Below are 14,916 nucleotides of genomic sequence, written 5' to 3' on the forward strand. Positions count from 1 at the left end.
ATACACAATATAATGTTCACAGTATTCAGGATATAAACCAAAATTACCTATTATATAAAAAGAACTAGATAAATTTGACTCATTCTCAAGGGGGAAAATGATAAACAGAAGCCAACCTTGAGTTAAACCAAATGATGGAATTATCAAATGAGTAATATAAAGACTGCTGTGCTGTGCTTAAGTCACTCAGTCATGTCCAACTCTTTGCAACCCCATGGACTGTAGCCCACCAGGCTCCTCTGTCCATGGGGATTCTCCAGGCAAGAATACTGAAGTGGGTTGCCATGCCCTCCTTCAGGGGAACTTCCCAACCAAGGGATCGAACCCAGGTATCCTGTATTGCATCAGATTCTTTACTGTCTGAGCTACCAGGAAAGCCCAAAATAAAGACTAACAAGGCTCAATAAGGCAAAGGCAAATATACTTCAAATCAACCAAAGGGTAACAATCTCAGGAAGGAAACAGAAAATACAAAAGAAATAGAAATTCTTAGACTGAAAAACACAATATCTAAAGTAAAAATACACAAGATTGGCTTGTAATAAAATTGATAAAGAATTGTGTTAGTCACTCTCTGACATAAATCACAGCAGGATCCTCTATGACCCACCTCCCAGAGTAATGGAAATAAAAGCAAAAATAAACAAATGGGACCTAATTAAACTTAAAAGCTTTTGCACAACGAAGGAAACTATAAGCAACGTGAAAAGACAGCCTTCAGAATGAGAGAAAATAATAGCAAACAAAGCAACTGACAAAAAATTAATCTCAAAAATATACAAGCAGCTCATGCAGCTCAATTCCAGAGAAATAAACAACCCAATCAAAAAATGGGCCAAAGAACTAAACAGACATTTCTCCAAAGAAGACATACAGATGGCTAACAAACACATGAAAAGATGCTCAACATCACTTATTATCAGAGAAATGCAAATCAAAACCACAGTGAGATACTATCTCACGCCAGTCAGAATGGCTGCTATCAAAAAGTCTACAAACAATAAATGCTGAAGAGGGTGCAGAGAAAAGGGAACCCTCTTACACTGTTGGTGGGAACGCAAACTAGTACAGCCACTATGGAGAACAGTGTGGAGATTCCTTTAAAAACTGCAAATACAACTGCCATACGACCCAGTAATCCCACTGCTGGGCATACACACCAAGGAAACCAGAACTGAAAGAGACACGTGTACTCCAATGTTCACTGCAGCACTGTTTACAATAGCCAGGACATGGAAGCAACCTAGATGTCCACTGGCAGACGAATGGCTAAGAAAGTTGTGGTACATATGCACAATGGAATATTACTCAGCCATTAAAAAGAATGCATTTGAATCAGTTCTAATGAGGTGGATGAAGCTGGGGCCTATTATACAGAGTGAGGTAAGGTCAGAAAGAAAAACACCAATACAGTATACTAAAGCGCATATATATGAAATTTAGAAAGATGGCAATGATGACCCTATATGCGAGAGAGCAAAAGAGACACAGATGTAAAGAACAGACTTTTGGACTCTATGGGAGAAGGCGAGGGTGGGATGATTCGAGAGGATAGCATTGAAACATGTATATTATCATATGTGAAACAGATAGCCAGCCCAGGTTTGGTGCGTGAGACAGGGTGCTCAGGGCTGGTGCACTGGAATGACCCTGAGGGATGGGATGGGGAGGGAGGTGGGGGAGGGGTTTCAAGATGGGGAACATGTACACCCATGGCTGATTCATGTCAATGTGTGGCAAAAACGGCTACAATATTGTAAAGTAATTAGCCTCCAATTAAAATAAATTAATTAATTAAAAAACAGAAACATTAAAAATAAATAAATAAAAGAATGAAAGAATGCTCCTTCACAGTGCTCCTGCTGATACTGCTGCTGCTAAGTCGCTTCAGTCATGTCCGACTCTGTGCGACCCCATAGACGGCAGCCCACCAGGCCCCGCTGTCCCTGGGATTCTCTAGGCAAGAACACTGGAGTGGGGACCATATAAATCAGTTTCTGGGCCTCTGCAATCTAAATACTATAAAAGCAAATGTAACATTTCTTTATTGGTACCAGAATAAATGTTAGAAAATTAAAAAAAAAAAAAGAATTGTGTTAGTGAAACTGAAAATAGTGAACTTGAAGTACTATAAACCACAATCAGGTATGCAAAGTTGTTCCAACATTTAAAAGTCAATTAATGCAATCCTCAATACAGCAAGTTAAAGAAAAAAATAACAAGCTCATATTAACAGAAGCAGAAGAAAGAAATGAAGAGAATGGAGAAGTAAAAAAACTGAAAAAATAATAGCTGAAAATGTCTCAAATTTGATGAGAGATGTAAATCTACAGATTTAAGAGACCAGTTCAGGACGAATGCAAAGAAAACCAAGAGTCAACACATCAAAATGCTGAAAATCAAATACAAAGGAAAAATATTGAAAGCAACCTTAGAAAACCTAAGTTATTCTGACTTCTCATCCAAAACTGTGAAAGACAAAAGACAACGGGGCAAGATCTCTGAAATACCAAAAGCAAAAGAACTCTCAACCAAGAAGTCTATACATAGCAAAGTATCCTTCTAGAACGAAGGTGATATAAAGACAATGGAGACAAAAGACAACTAAGAGGATCGACTGCCAACAATCATGAGGCGGCAGTAAAAGGATCTATATCATTACAATGGATCTGCATTGTTACACGAAGCTACACAGTACCAAGTCAAAGAAGATGGTAAAAAGTTTAAAGTGTATACTGTAATACCCTATAAGAGCCACAAAAAGGGAAAGCACAGCTAAAAGTCAATATAATAAATTAAAAATAGAACTCTAAAAATCGTTAAGTAATCAAATTGAAGGTAAAATAAACCGTGGGGAAGGGAATTGAAAAACAAAAAGCAGTAAAGCACAGAAGAATTACTGGACTATTAAACTATTCTATACAACATTATTAATATAATGAGAACTACATATCATTATACCCTTGTCAAAACACCAAGAGTGAGTGAACCCTAACAAAAAATATGAACTTTGGGTGATAATGTATCCATGTAAGTTCAGCAGTTTTAACAAATGTACCACTCTGGTTGAGGATGTTGATAATAGAAGAGGCTATGCTTGTGCGAGGACAAGGGATATATGAGAAATCTCTGTACAGTCTGTTCAGTTTGGTTGTGAACCTGAAAATGCTCTAAAAGATAAAATCTTTAAAAAAGAAAAAAAAAAACAGAGGGGCAAGATAAAACAATAGACTGGTAGGCCCAAATCCAATCATATCAATAATTAAATGTCATAAGACATCTTACAGTATCAGCACCAGCGTATGAAGAGCTTGAAAGTCAACACTGCTGCCATCACATCAAGAAAAAGTTGAACAACTTGAAAACCAATAACTTTTCTTGGATCCATCAGAGAACCAAAGCTTTAAGGCAAACCACCACCACCTCAAGATCTGGAAGGACAGAAGAATCTTGAAAGTCACAGCTGAGATCTGACCAACTGGAGGGGAAGTCACTGGGGCCATAAACTTGTAGAAACACTTAAAAGGAAATTTTGATGAGCTACTGGAAGCTGAGTGCAGACTTCCATAATAGTAAGTCTCCTGAAACCCTCAGTCTTAGAGGTGCCTCCAAATTTTCAGAGGCTTTACATCTAGGACCACTGTATAGTCAAAGCTATGGTTGTTCCAGTAGTCACATATGAATGTGAGAGTTGGACCATAAATAAAGCTGAGCACTGAAGAATTGATGTTTTTAACTGTGGTGTTGGAGAAGACTCTTGAGAGTCCCTTGGACTGCAAGGAGATAAACTAGTCAATCCTAAAGGAAATTAACCCTGAATATTCATTGAAAGGACTGATGCTGAAACTGAAGCTCCAATACTTTGGCCACCTGATGCAGAGGAACTGACTCCTTAGAAAAGACCCTGATGCTGGGAAAGATTGGAGGGAGGAGGAGAAGGGGACCACAGAGGACAAGATGGTTGGACGACATCACCGACTTGATGGACATGAGCTTGAGCAAGCTCCAGGAGTTGGTGATAGACAGGGAAGTCTGGCATGCTGCAGTCCATGGGGTTGCAAAGAGTCGGACATGACTGAGCAACTGAACTGGACTGAATTTACATCTAGGAACCCCACTAAGTTATCACAGTGAGGATCCCCAAAAGTTCCCTTTATGGCTATGGCAGGTGGGGTAATCATTATGAAATATGCTCAGAGCCTTCTCTATAACAAAGGTTTACTTACACTGGAAAAGACTTTTCTAGATCTTTATCCCATCTGCAGTAATAGCATTCCTCCAAACATAGTCCCTGAGTCCATCTTGTCTCCACTTAGGTGGGGGAAAAAACAGTCAAAACCAGTCATGACTTCAAATAAATAGATGCTACAGCTAGAGAAAGTAATCCAAGGAGGGCTATACTACTGGAGAACAATTTGTGAAGGTCACAACCCAATGACATAGATGCACGAAAGGAAGAAGATTTAATTTCAAGATTATAAAATGCTACTTCACATCTTTCTACTATACCATCAGACTCCAGGATATTGGTGAATTTAGCTCAATGAACTACAAAATTGAGACTCTATCTAAGGAGTCTCAGGGAAGTTGTCAAGGACCCCAAAAGGCAACAGGAAAGACAAAATCAAAGACATTAGGGGAATTAAAATCCTCTGTCACCTACACTTACAGTAAACATTAAACAGAACCTAACTGTAAGGCAGATTAATTTTTTTTAATCACATTAAAAGGCTCATTTCCTATTACCTGATGAGTTGTCTAGATTTCCAGAATAAAACTGCAAGTCATGATTAAAAGGCAAGAAAAAAAATTGCAGTCTATAAAAACAAACCAAGAATCAGATTCAGATATGACACAGATTTTGGAATTATCAGACAAGGAATTTAAAATAACCACAAGTAATACTTTAGTCACCTGATGCAACGAGCAGACTCATTGCAAAGACTCTGATGCTGGGAAAGACTGAAGGCAGGAGAAGGGGATAGCAGAGAATGAGATGGCTGGATGGCATCACCAACTCAATGGACATGAGTCTGAGCAAACTCCAGGAGATACTGAAGGACAAGGAAGCCTGGAGTGCTGCAGTCCATGGGGTCACAAGGACTTGGGCACGACTTAGCAGCTGAACAACAACAAATGAGTAATATGTTAAAGACTTTAAGTGGAAAAAGCTGAAAGATGGAAACTCTAAGAAAGAATTAAAAAGAAAGGTTCGAAAAACAATTCTAACAGAAACAAAGACTGCCTGGGATGCCATCAGTGGACTCAACGTGGCCATGGAAAGCATCTGTAAACTTGAAGATCTATCAGTATAAATTTCACAAACTGAAGCACAAATAGGAAAAAGAACAAAAAATCCAAGAACTGTGGGATAACTCCAAAAGGTGTCACAGATGCATAACTGGAAACAGAAAAGAGCAGAAGAAATATCTGAAGTAATAATAACCAAAAATTACCAAAACTATGACAGACACAGTACCACAAATCTAGGAAGCTCAGACAACTTCAAGCAGAATAACTATCAACACATGTACACACACATACGCACACACACATACACACACACGTACACACACACACACACCTAGGCTATCATATTCAAATGACAAAAGACAAAAAGCTAAAGACAAAGAGGAAATTTGAAAGAAGCCAGAGAAGAGAAAAAAACCCACCTTCTCGCTACATGAACGAGGACAGGAATTACAGTAGACTTCTCATAAACTATCTTAATGAGAGAGTGGAGTGAAATCTTTAAAAAACTGAGAAAAATAAAACCACCAGTGTAGACTTATATATTCAGCAAAGTTATTATCTTTCAAAAGTGAAATAAAAATAAAGATTTTCTCAGAAGAAAACAAAAGCTGAGGAAATTCAAATAACAACAGACTTCCCTAAAAGAAATGTTAAAAGTACTTTTTCAGGGAGAAGAAAAATTTTATAGGTCAAAAAGTTGGATCTAGACAAGAAAAAGAAGATCAGAAGAAGAATAAGTGAAAGTAAAATTTATTTCAAGGTTTATTTTGCTTGATATTAACATAGTTGCTTAAGCATTGTTCCTTTTCCTGTTTCCATCGCATATCTTTTTCTATCCATTTACTTTGCCAACTTACCTAGAATTTATATTTAAATGTTTGAGTTTCCAGAAGAACTTGGTTTTTTTTAATTCACTCTGCCTTTTAATTGGAATGTTGAGCCCATTAACATTTTCACATTCTGGAGATGAGGGAGTTGATTTATTCAATATTAAAATGTCACTAAAGAAACTCTAATAAAGGAGTTATCAGTTTTTTTACTTTTAAAAAACTTTTTGTTTTTAGGAGAGTTTTATATATACATAAAAACTGTAAAGACAGTACAGCAAGTTCTCATATACTCCACAACCAGTTCTCCCTATTATCAGCATCTTAAAAATGCTACTGTGCTGTGCTTAGTTGCTCAGTCATGTCCAACTCTTTGTGATACCATGGACTGTAGCCCACCAGGCTCCTCTGTCCATGGGGATTCCCCAGGCAAGAATACTGGAGTGGGTTGCCCTGCCATCCTGACCCAGGAATTGAACCCAGGTCTCCCACATTGTAGGCAGATTCTGTATCATCTGAGCCACCAGGGAAGCCCTAAAACTGCTACAGCTGTAGTAATTACTGAACCATATTGATATATTATTATTAGCTAAAGACCATACTATTCAGATTTCCTTAGTTTTTACCTACATCTCTTTTTTCTGTTCCAGAATGATATATTATGTTTAGTTATCAGGTCTCCCAAGACTCCTCGCAGCTGTAACACTTTCTGAAACTTTTAGCTTTGGTTATCTTGACAGTTTTGAGGAGTACTGGTAAGTAGTGTCAGTCACTAGTCATGTCCGACTCTTTGGAACCCCACAGACTGTAGCCTGCCAGGGTCCTCTGTCCATGGGACTCTCCAGGCAAGAATACTGGAGAGGGTTGCCATTCCCTTCTCCAGAGGATCTTCCCAACCCAGGGATCGAACCCGGGTCTCCTGTGTTGCAGGTAGATTCTTTATCATCGGAGCTACAGGGAAGTCCTTGAGTACTGGTAAGGTATTCTGAAAAATGTTTTATCAGTGGAGATTGTCTGATGTTTCTCAAACGGGTTTGAGGGAGTAAAACCATAGTTGAAGTGCCATTCTCATCACATCATATTGATGGTACATACTACCAACATGACTTTCACTATTGATGTTAACCTTGATCACTCACCTGAGATAGTGTTTGTCAAGATTCTCCACTAAAGATATTCTTTTCCTCCTTTGTATATTGTACTTTTAGAAGGAAGGCATTATATGCAGCCCAAACCTAAAGATGAAGGCATTATCCTCCACCTCCTTGATAGTGGAGTACCTACATAAATTATTTGGAATTTTTCTGCAGAGATTTGTCTCTTTTCCCAGTTATCTACTTATTTAATTATTTGTTTATATCAGTATGGACTCATGGGGTTTTTTTTATACTTGGTGTTATAATGCATTATTACTTTATTGTGCTGCCCGGATTATTCTAGTTTTGGCCACTGAGCTCTTTCAGTTTGTTCTTATGTCCCTTTGACATACCCTTATCATTGTAGGCTTTTTAATACTTTGAGAACTTCCTCACTTTCTAGCACTGTAAGATACTCCAAGCTTATCTTATGTATTTCTTGCTCCAGTCCTAGAGTCAGCCATTTCTGCAAGGCACCCTGGTTGCTTTTACTGGAAAATTATATACCAACCCCTGGGTGATAGTTGTGCTCATTGCTACTGAGAGGCCTTTGCTTCTAGGACCCCTCAACCAACAGAGCAAAGAAATTTTCATTCATAGTAACCTGTACATATATACACTCATCTATAAATATTTCTATATGCAACCATCTGTGTGTACATATTAAGGTAAATATGAATTCACACCAATGTCTCCACTTCTAGGTTACTACCCATGAATCATTCCAGCCTCTTCCCCTTTGCTTATCTGTAACCTCCAACAGTAATACACCTTGCTCATTGCTAAATTCTAATATACACATATAGTAGTTTCAGAATAATGAAGCTGTACAGATCTTTGGCAGTGCCTTGAAACTGAATTCATAGCTTTTCATACCTTTGTAAAGTCAAAAAACCATAAGTCTTGGATTCATATCTGTAGTTGTTAAAACAGATAAAAAGATGGCGGAGAAGAAGGACATGAGCTCATCACTTCTGTGAGAACTCCAAAATTACAACTTGCTGCTAAACAACTCTCAACAGAAGAATGTTGGATCCCACCAAAAAATGATACCATACGTCCAAGGGCAAAAGAGAAGCCCCAGCAAGATGGTAGGAGTGGTGAAATCATGTTTAGAATTAAACCCCATACCCGCCAGAGATGCTCAGGGGGCTCAGACAAACTTTGTGCACACCAGGATCCAGACACCCCAGAGACTGAGCCAGAACTGTGTCTCAGTGTCTCCTGCAGAGGTATGGGTCAGCAGTGGCCTGCCACAGGGGCAAGGGCTCTGGATGCAGCAGACCTGGGTATGGCATAAGCCCTCTTGGAGGAGGTCGCCATTAACCCCACCATAGAGCCGCTAGAACTTACACAGGACTGGGGAAACAGACTCTGGGAGGGCACAAACAAACCCTTGTGTGCACCAGGACCCAGGAGAAAGGAGCAGTTACCCCACAAGAGACTGACCCAGACTTGAGTATCCACTGAGTGTCCATGAGTGTCCAGGAGTCTCCAGTGGAAGCATGGGTCAGCAGTGGCCTGCTGCAGGGTCAGGAGCACTGAGTTCAGCAGTACATGCATGGGACCTTCATTTCCTCCACTATAGTTTGGCCTTAGGTCAAACAACAGGGAGGGAATACAGCCCCGCCCATCAACAGAAATTGTATGAAAGATTTACTGAGCATTAAAGATTTACCTGCCCAACAGAACAAGACTCAGTTTCCCCCTCAGCAAGTCTCTCCCATCAGGAAGCTTCCGTAAGACTCTTATCCTTATCCATCAGAGGACAGACAGAATGAAAACCACAATCACAGAAAACTAACCAATCTGATCACATGGACCACAGCCTTGTCTAACAATGAAACTATGAGCCTTGCCATGTAGGTCCACCCAAGACAAACAGGTCATGGTGGAGAGTTCTGACAAAACGTAGTCTACTGGAGAAGGGAATGGTAAGCCACTTCAGTATTCTTGCCTTGAGAACCCCATGAACAGTATGAAAAGACAAAAAGATAGGACATGAAAGATGAACTTCTCAGGTGAGTAGGTGCCCAATATGCTACTGGAGATGAGTGGAGATAATTCCAGAAAGAATGAAGAGACAGAGCCAAAGCAAAAACAACACCCAGTTGTGGATGTGACTGGTGATGGAAGTAAAGTTCAATGCTGTAAAGAACAATACTGCATAGGAACCTGGAATGTTAGGTCCGTGAATCAAGGTAAATTGGAAGTCATCAAACAGGAGATGGCAAGAGTGAACAGCGGCATTTTAGGCATCAGCAAACTAAAATGGACTGGAATGGGTGAATTTAACTCAGATGTCCATTATATCTACTACTGTGGGCAAAAATCCCTTAGAAGAAAGGGAGTAGCCATCATAGTCAACAAGAGAGTCCAAAATGCAGTACTTGAATGCAATCTCAAAAACAACAGAATGATCTCTGTTCATTTCCAAGTCAAACCATTCAATATCACAATAATCCAGTCTGTGCCCCAACAAGTAATGCTGAAGAAGCTGAAGCTGAATGGCTCTATGAAGACCGACCTTCTAGAGCTAACACCCAAAAAAGATGTTCTTTTCATTATAGGGGACTGGAATGCAAAAGTAGGAAGTCAAGAAACACCTGGAGTAACAGGCAAATTTGGCCTTGGGATACTAAATGACGCAGGTCAAAGGCTAACAGAGTTTTGCTAAGAGAACTCACTGGTCATAGCAAACACCCTCTTCCAACAAGATAAGAGAAGACACTACACACGGACATCACCAGATGGTCAATACTGAAATCAGATTGATAACACTCTTTGCAGCCAAAGATGAAGAAGCTCTAAAACAGTCAGCAAAAACAAGACCAGGAGCTGACTGTGGCTCAGATCATGAACTCTTATTGCCAACCTCAAACTTAAATTGAAGAAAGTAGGGAAAACCACTAGACCATTCAGGTATGACCTAAATCAAATCTCTTACAATTTTATAGAGGAAGTGACAAATAGATTCAAGGGATTAGATCTGATAGACAGAGTGCCTGAAGAACTATGGACAGAGGTTCGTGACACTGTACAGGAGGCAGTGATCAAGACCATCCCCAAGAAAAAGAAAGGCAAAATGGTTGTCTGAGGAGGCTTTACAAATAGCTGAGAAAAGAAGAGAAGCAAAAGGCAAAGGAAAAAAGGAAAGATATACCCATTTAAATGCAGAGTTCCAAAGAATAGCAAGGAGAGATAAGAAAGCCTTTTTCAGTGACCAATGCAAAGAAATAGAGGAAAACAATAGAATGGGAAAGACTATAGATCTCTTCAAGAAAATTAAAGATACCAAGGGAATATTTCATGCAAAGATGAGCACAATAAAGGACAGAAATAGTATGGACCTAACAGAAGCAGAAGATACTAAGAGGAGGTGACAAGAATACACAGAACTAAACAAAAAAGCTCTTCATGACCCAGATAACCACAATGATGTGATCACTCATCTAGAGCCAGATATTCTGGAATGTGAAGTCAAGTGGGCCTTAGGAAGCATCACTATGAACAAAGCTAGTGGAAGTGATGGAATTCCAGTTGAGCTATTTCAAATCCTGAAAGATGATGCTGTGAAAGTGCTGCACTCAATATGCCAGCAAATTTGGAAAACTCAGCAGTGGCCACAGGACTGGAAAAGGTCAGTTTTCATTCCAATCCCAAAGAAAGGCAATGTCAAAGAATGTTCAAACTACCACACAATTGCAATCATCTCACAGGCTAGTAAAGTAACGCTCAAAATTCTTCAAGCCAGGCTTCATCAGTACATGAACCACGAACTTCCAGATGTTCAAGCTGGTTTTAGAAAAGGCAGAGGAACCAGAGATCAAATTGCCAACATCTGCTGGATCATTGAAAAAGCAAGAGAGTTCCAGAAAAACATCTATTTCTGCTTTATTGACTATGCCAAAGCCTTTGACTGTGTGGATCACAACAAACTGTGGAAAATTCTTAAACAGATGGGAATATCAGACCACCTGACCTGCCTCCTGAGAAACCTGTATGCAGATCAAGAAGCAACAGTTAGAACTGGACATAGAACAACAGACTGGTTTCAAATCAGGAAAGGAGCACATCAAGGCTATATATGGTCACCCTGCTTATTTAACTTATATGCAGACTACATCATGCAAAATGCCAGGATGGATGAAGCACAAGCTGGAATCAAGATTGCCAGGAGAAAGATCAATAACCTCAGATGTGCAGATGGCACCACGCTTATGACAGAAAGTGAAGAAGAGCTAAAGAGCCTCTTGATGAAAGTGAAAGAGGAGAGTGAAAACTTGGCTTAAAACTCAATATTCAGAAAACTAAGATCATGGCATCTGGTCCCATCACTTCACGGCAAATAGATGGGGAAACAACGGAAACAGTGAGAGACTTTATTTGGGGGGGGTGCTCCAAAATCACTGCAGATGGTGATTGCTGCTGCTGCTAAGTTGCTTCAGTCGTGTCTGACTCTGTGCGACCCCATAGACGGCAGCCCACCAGGCTCCCTCATCCCTGGGACTCTCCAGGCAAGAACACTGGAGTGGGTTGCCATTTCCTTCTCCAATGCATGAAAGTGAAAAGTGGAAGTGAAATTGCTCAGTCGTGTCCGACTCTTAGCGACCCCATGGGCTGCAGCCTACCAGGCTCCTCCATCCATAGGATTTTCCAGGCAAGAGTACTGGAGTGGGGTGCCATTGCCTTCTCCGAGATGGTGATTGCAGATGGTGATTGCAGCCATGAAATTAAAAGACACTTGCTCCTTGGAAGAAAAGCTATGACCAACCTAGACAGCATATTAAAAAGCAGAGACATTACTTTGACGACAAAGGTCCATGTAGTCAAAGCTGTAGTTTTTCCAGTAGACATGTATGGATGTGAGAGTTGGACTATAAAGAAAGCTGAGCACCAAAGAATTGATGCTTTTGAACTGTGGTGTTGGAGAAGACTCTTATGAGTCCCTTGGACTATAAGGAAATCAAAGCTGTCAATCCTAAAGGAAATCAGTCCTGAATATTCATTGGAAGGACTGATGCTGAAGCTGAAACTCCAATACTTTGGCCACCTGATGCAAACAGCTGAGTCATCTGAAAAGACCCTGATGCTGGGAAAGATTGAGGGGAGGAGAAGAAGGGGATGACAGAGGATGAGATGGTTGGTTGGCATCACTGACTCAATGGACATGAGTTTGAGTAAGCTCCAGGAGTTGGGGCTGCACAGGGAAGTTGGCATGCTGCAGTCATGGGGTCGCAAAAAGTCAGACACAACTGAGCAACAGAACTAACTAATCCTTGTGAGAAATAATTTTATCAACTAGAGTAAGCAGCCTAGTATAATTCTTTTGGCCAACTACACTCATTTCCAAAATTAGTAAAGTAACCGCTTCACCACCTCCTCCCCCCACTTTGGTGAGACTGTTTCATATATTTGCAAAGCAATTAGATTGGTTTGTTACATTCTGTATTACAGCTGGGATCTTCCAAAGTCCTAAATGATTTTTTTATTGTGTACACTGTTTCACTCTTTGTGCTATAACGTTCCACAGATTGGACAAGCTCGCAGTGTCATGCATTCATCACTACAGTATTATAGAAAACAGTTTCACCACCTAAAAAAGTCCTTTATATTAATACTTTACCTACACAACCCCAAAGCTAAACTCCTGGCAACCACTGATCTGTTTATTATCTCCATGCTGCTGCTGCTGCTAAGTCACTTCAGTCGTGTCCAACTCTGTGAGACCCCATAGACGGCAGCCCACCAGGCTCCCCCATCCCTGGGATTCTCCAGGCAAGAACACTGAAGTGGGTTGCCATTTTCTTCTCCAATGCATGAAAGTGAAAAGTGAAAGTGAAGTCACTCAGTGGTGTCCAATTCCCAGCGACCTGCCCATGGGATTTTCCAGGCGAGTACTGGAGTGGGTTGCCATTGCCGTCTCCATAGTTTTACCTTTTTCAAGATGGCATGCCATTGGAACCATACAGTGTGAAGCCTTTTCACACTCCCTTCTTTCACTTAGCCATACTCATCTAAGTTGCGTTTATGTCTTTTCATAGTTTGATAGCATATTCCTCTTTATCACTGCATAGGTATCTTGTACCACAGCTTGTCCATCTATACACCTACTGACCCTGGAGAAGGGAAGGGCAACCTACTCCAGTATTCTCGCCTGGAGAACTCCATGGACAGAGGGGCCTGGTGGGCTACAGTCAAGGACATCTTGGTGGCTCAGCTTTGAGAAATTATGAATAAAGATGTGCAGGTTTTTGTGTGGGCATAAGTTTTCAACTCATTTGTAAGTATTTCAAAGTGCAATAACTGGATCATATGCCAAGACTATGTTTAGCTTTATAAAAAGCTGTCAAACTGTCTTCCATAAAGGTTGTACCATTTTTCACTCTCATCAACAAGGAGCAAGAGTTTCTGCCGTTCCACACATCCTTGCCAGTATTTGGTGTTGTCAGTGTTTTGGATTCTCACTATTTTAATAGATAACTAGTAATGTGGTGGTATCTCTGTTTAATTTGCAAAAATTTAGTGACATATGATGTTGAGCGTTTTTTTCATATGCTTATCTGTATATTGACTCTGGTGAGAGATCTTTCAAATCTTAGGCTCTTTTTTTTTTTTTTTAACTTTTATTTGCATTTATTTTTTGCAGCATTTATTCCCGGGCCATAAGTTTTTGTTTCTTCAGTTTCTTCCGGGATGTCTTTTTCTTCTGTGCACCCTCCTCTTCTGGTTTAGGAACAATCCGTTCTTTTTCAGTAAGGATCATCTCAATGTGGCAAGGAGAGCTCATGTAGGGGTTGATCCAACCGTGAACTCTGTAAGTCCTGCGCCGCATCCTGGGGGCTTTGTTCACCTGGATGTGCTCAATGACCAGAGAATCTACATGTAAGCCCTTAAGCTCAGCATGACTCTCTGCATTTTTGAGCACATGTAGTAACAATTCAGCACTCTTATTGGGTCACCGACCCTGCGTCCAGCCCCGCTGTTTGGCCTGTGCACACCTCCCAACTCCACCGTTGTAATGACCGAATGGCACACACTGCTTCTTTAAAGTGACATCCTTCAAATACTTGGTGGCTTTTCGGATATGCATACCCTTTATGGCCTGGGCAGTTTCACGAGTGTTCTTAAAGTGAACACAAAGATTTGAACCTCTTGATTTGCATGATTTTGTGGGGTTTTCTGAGTCGAGTGAATAGCGCACCATTTTTAGGGGTCACCTCAGGCCGGTTACCAGAAAAGCTTAGGCCCATTTTTAAATTGAGCTGTTTTTGTTTTCTTATTGTTGCATTTTAAATGTTCTTCTTGTATTTTGGATGGGCTTCCCTGGTGGTTCAGTGGTAAAGAATCCACCTGTAATGCAGGAGACACAGGAAGCACAGGTTCAGTTCCTGGCTTGGGAAGATCCCATGGAAAAGGAAATGGCAACCCATTCCAGTATTCTTGCTGGGAAATTCCACGGACAGAGGAGCCTGGTGGGCTACAGTCAATGGGGTCTCAAAGAGTCAAACACAACTGAACATACATGCATATATATTGGATACAAGTCTTTTATCAGAGATGTGTTTTTAAAATATTTTCTCACAGTCTTGTCTTTTCACTCTCTTTACAATCTCTTTGATACAGAAGCCTTTTGTTTTAGTGTAGTCCAACTATTTTTTTCTCTCATGTACCATGCTTTTGGTTACACATGTAAAAAA

General features: G+C 40.3%; 1 pseudogene; it reads right to left on the reverse strand.

The window, feature by feature from the left end:
- Window positions 1-13,841: 13,841 nt before the first annotated feature.
- Window positions 13,842-14,439, reverse strand: LOC147350338 (large ribosomal subunit protein uL22 pseudogene; annotated as a pseudogene).
- Window positions 14,440-14,916: the final 477 nt, after the last annotated feature.

This window comes from Bos grunniens, chromosome 20 (genome assembly GCF_055505025.1).
Source record: "Bos grunniens cultivar Pamir isolate PY7600 chromosome 20, Bosgru_T2T1.0, whole genome shotgun sequence".
NCBI classification, from domain to species: domain Eukaryota; kingdom Metazoa; phylum Chordata; class Mammalia; order Artiodactyla; family Bovidae; genus Bos; species Bos grunniens.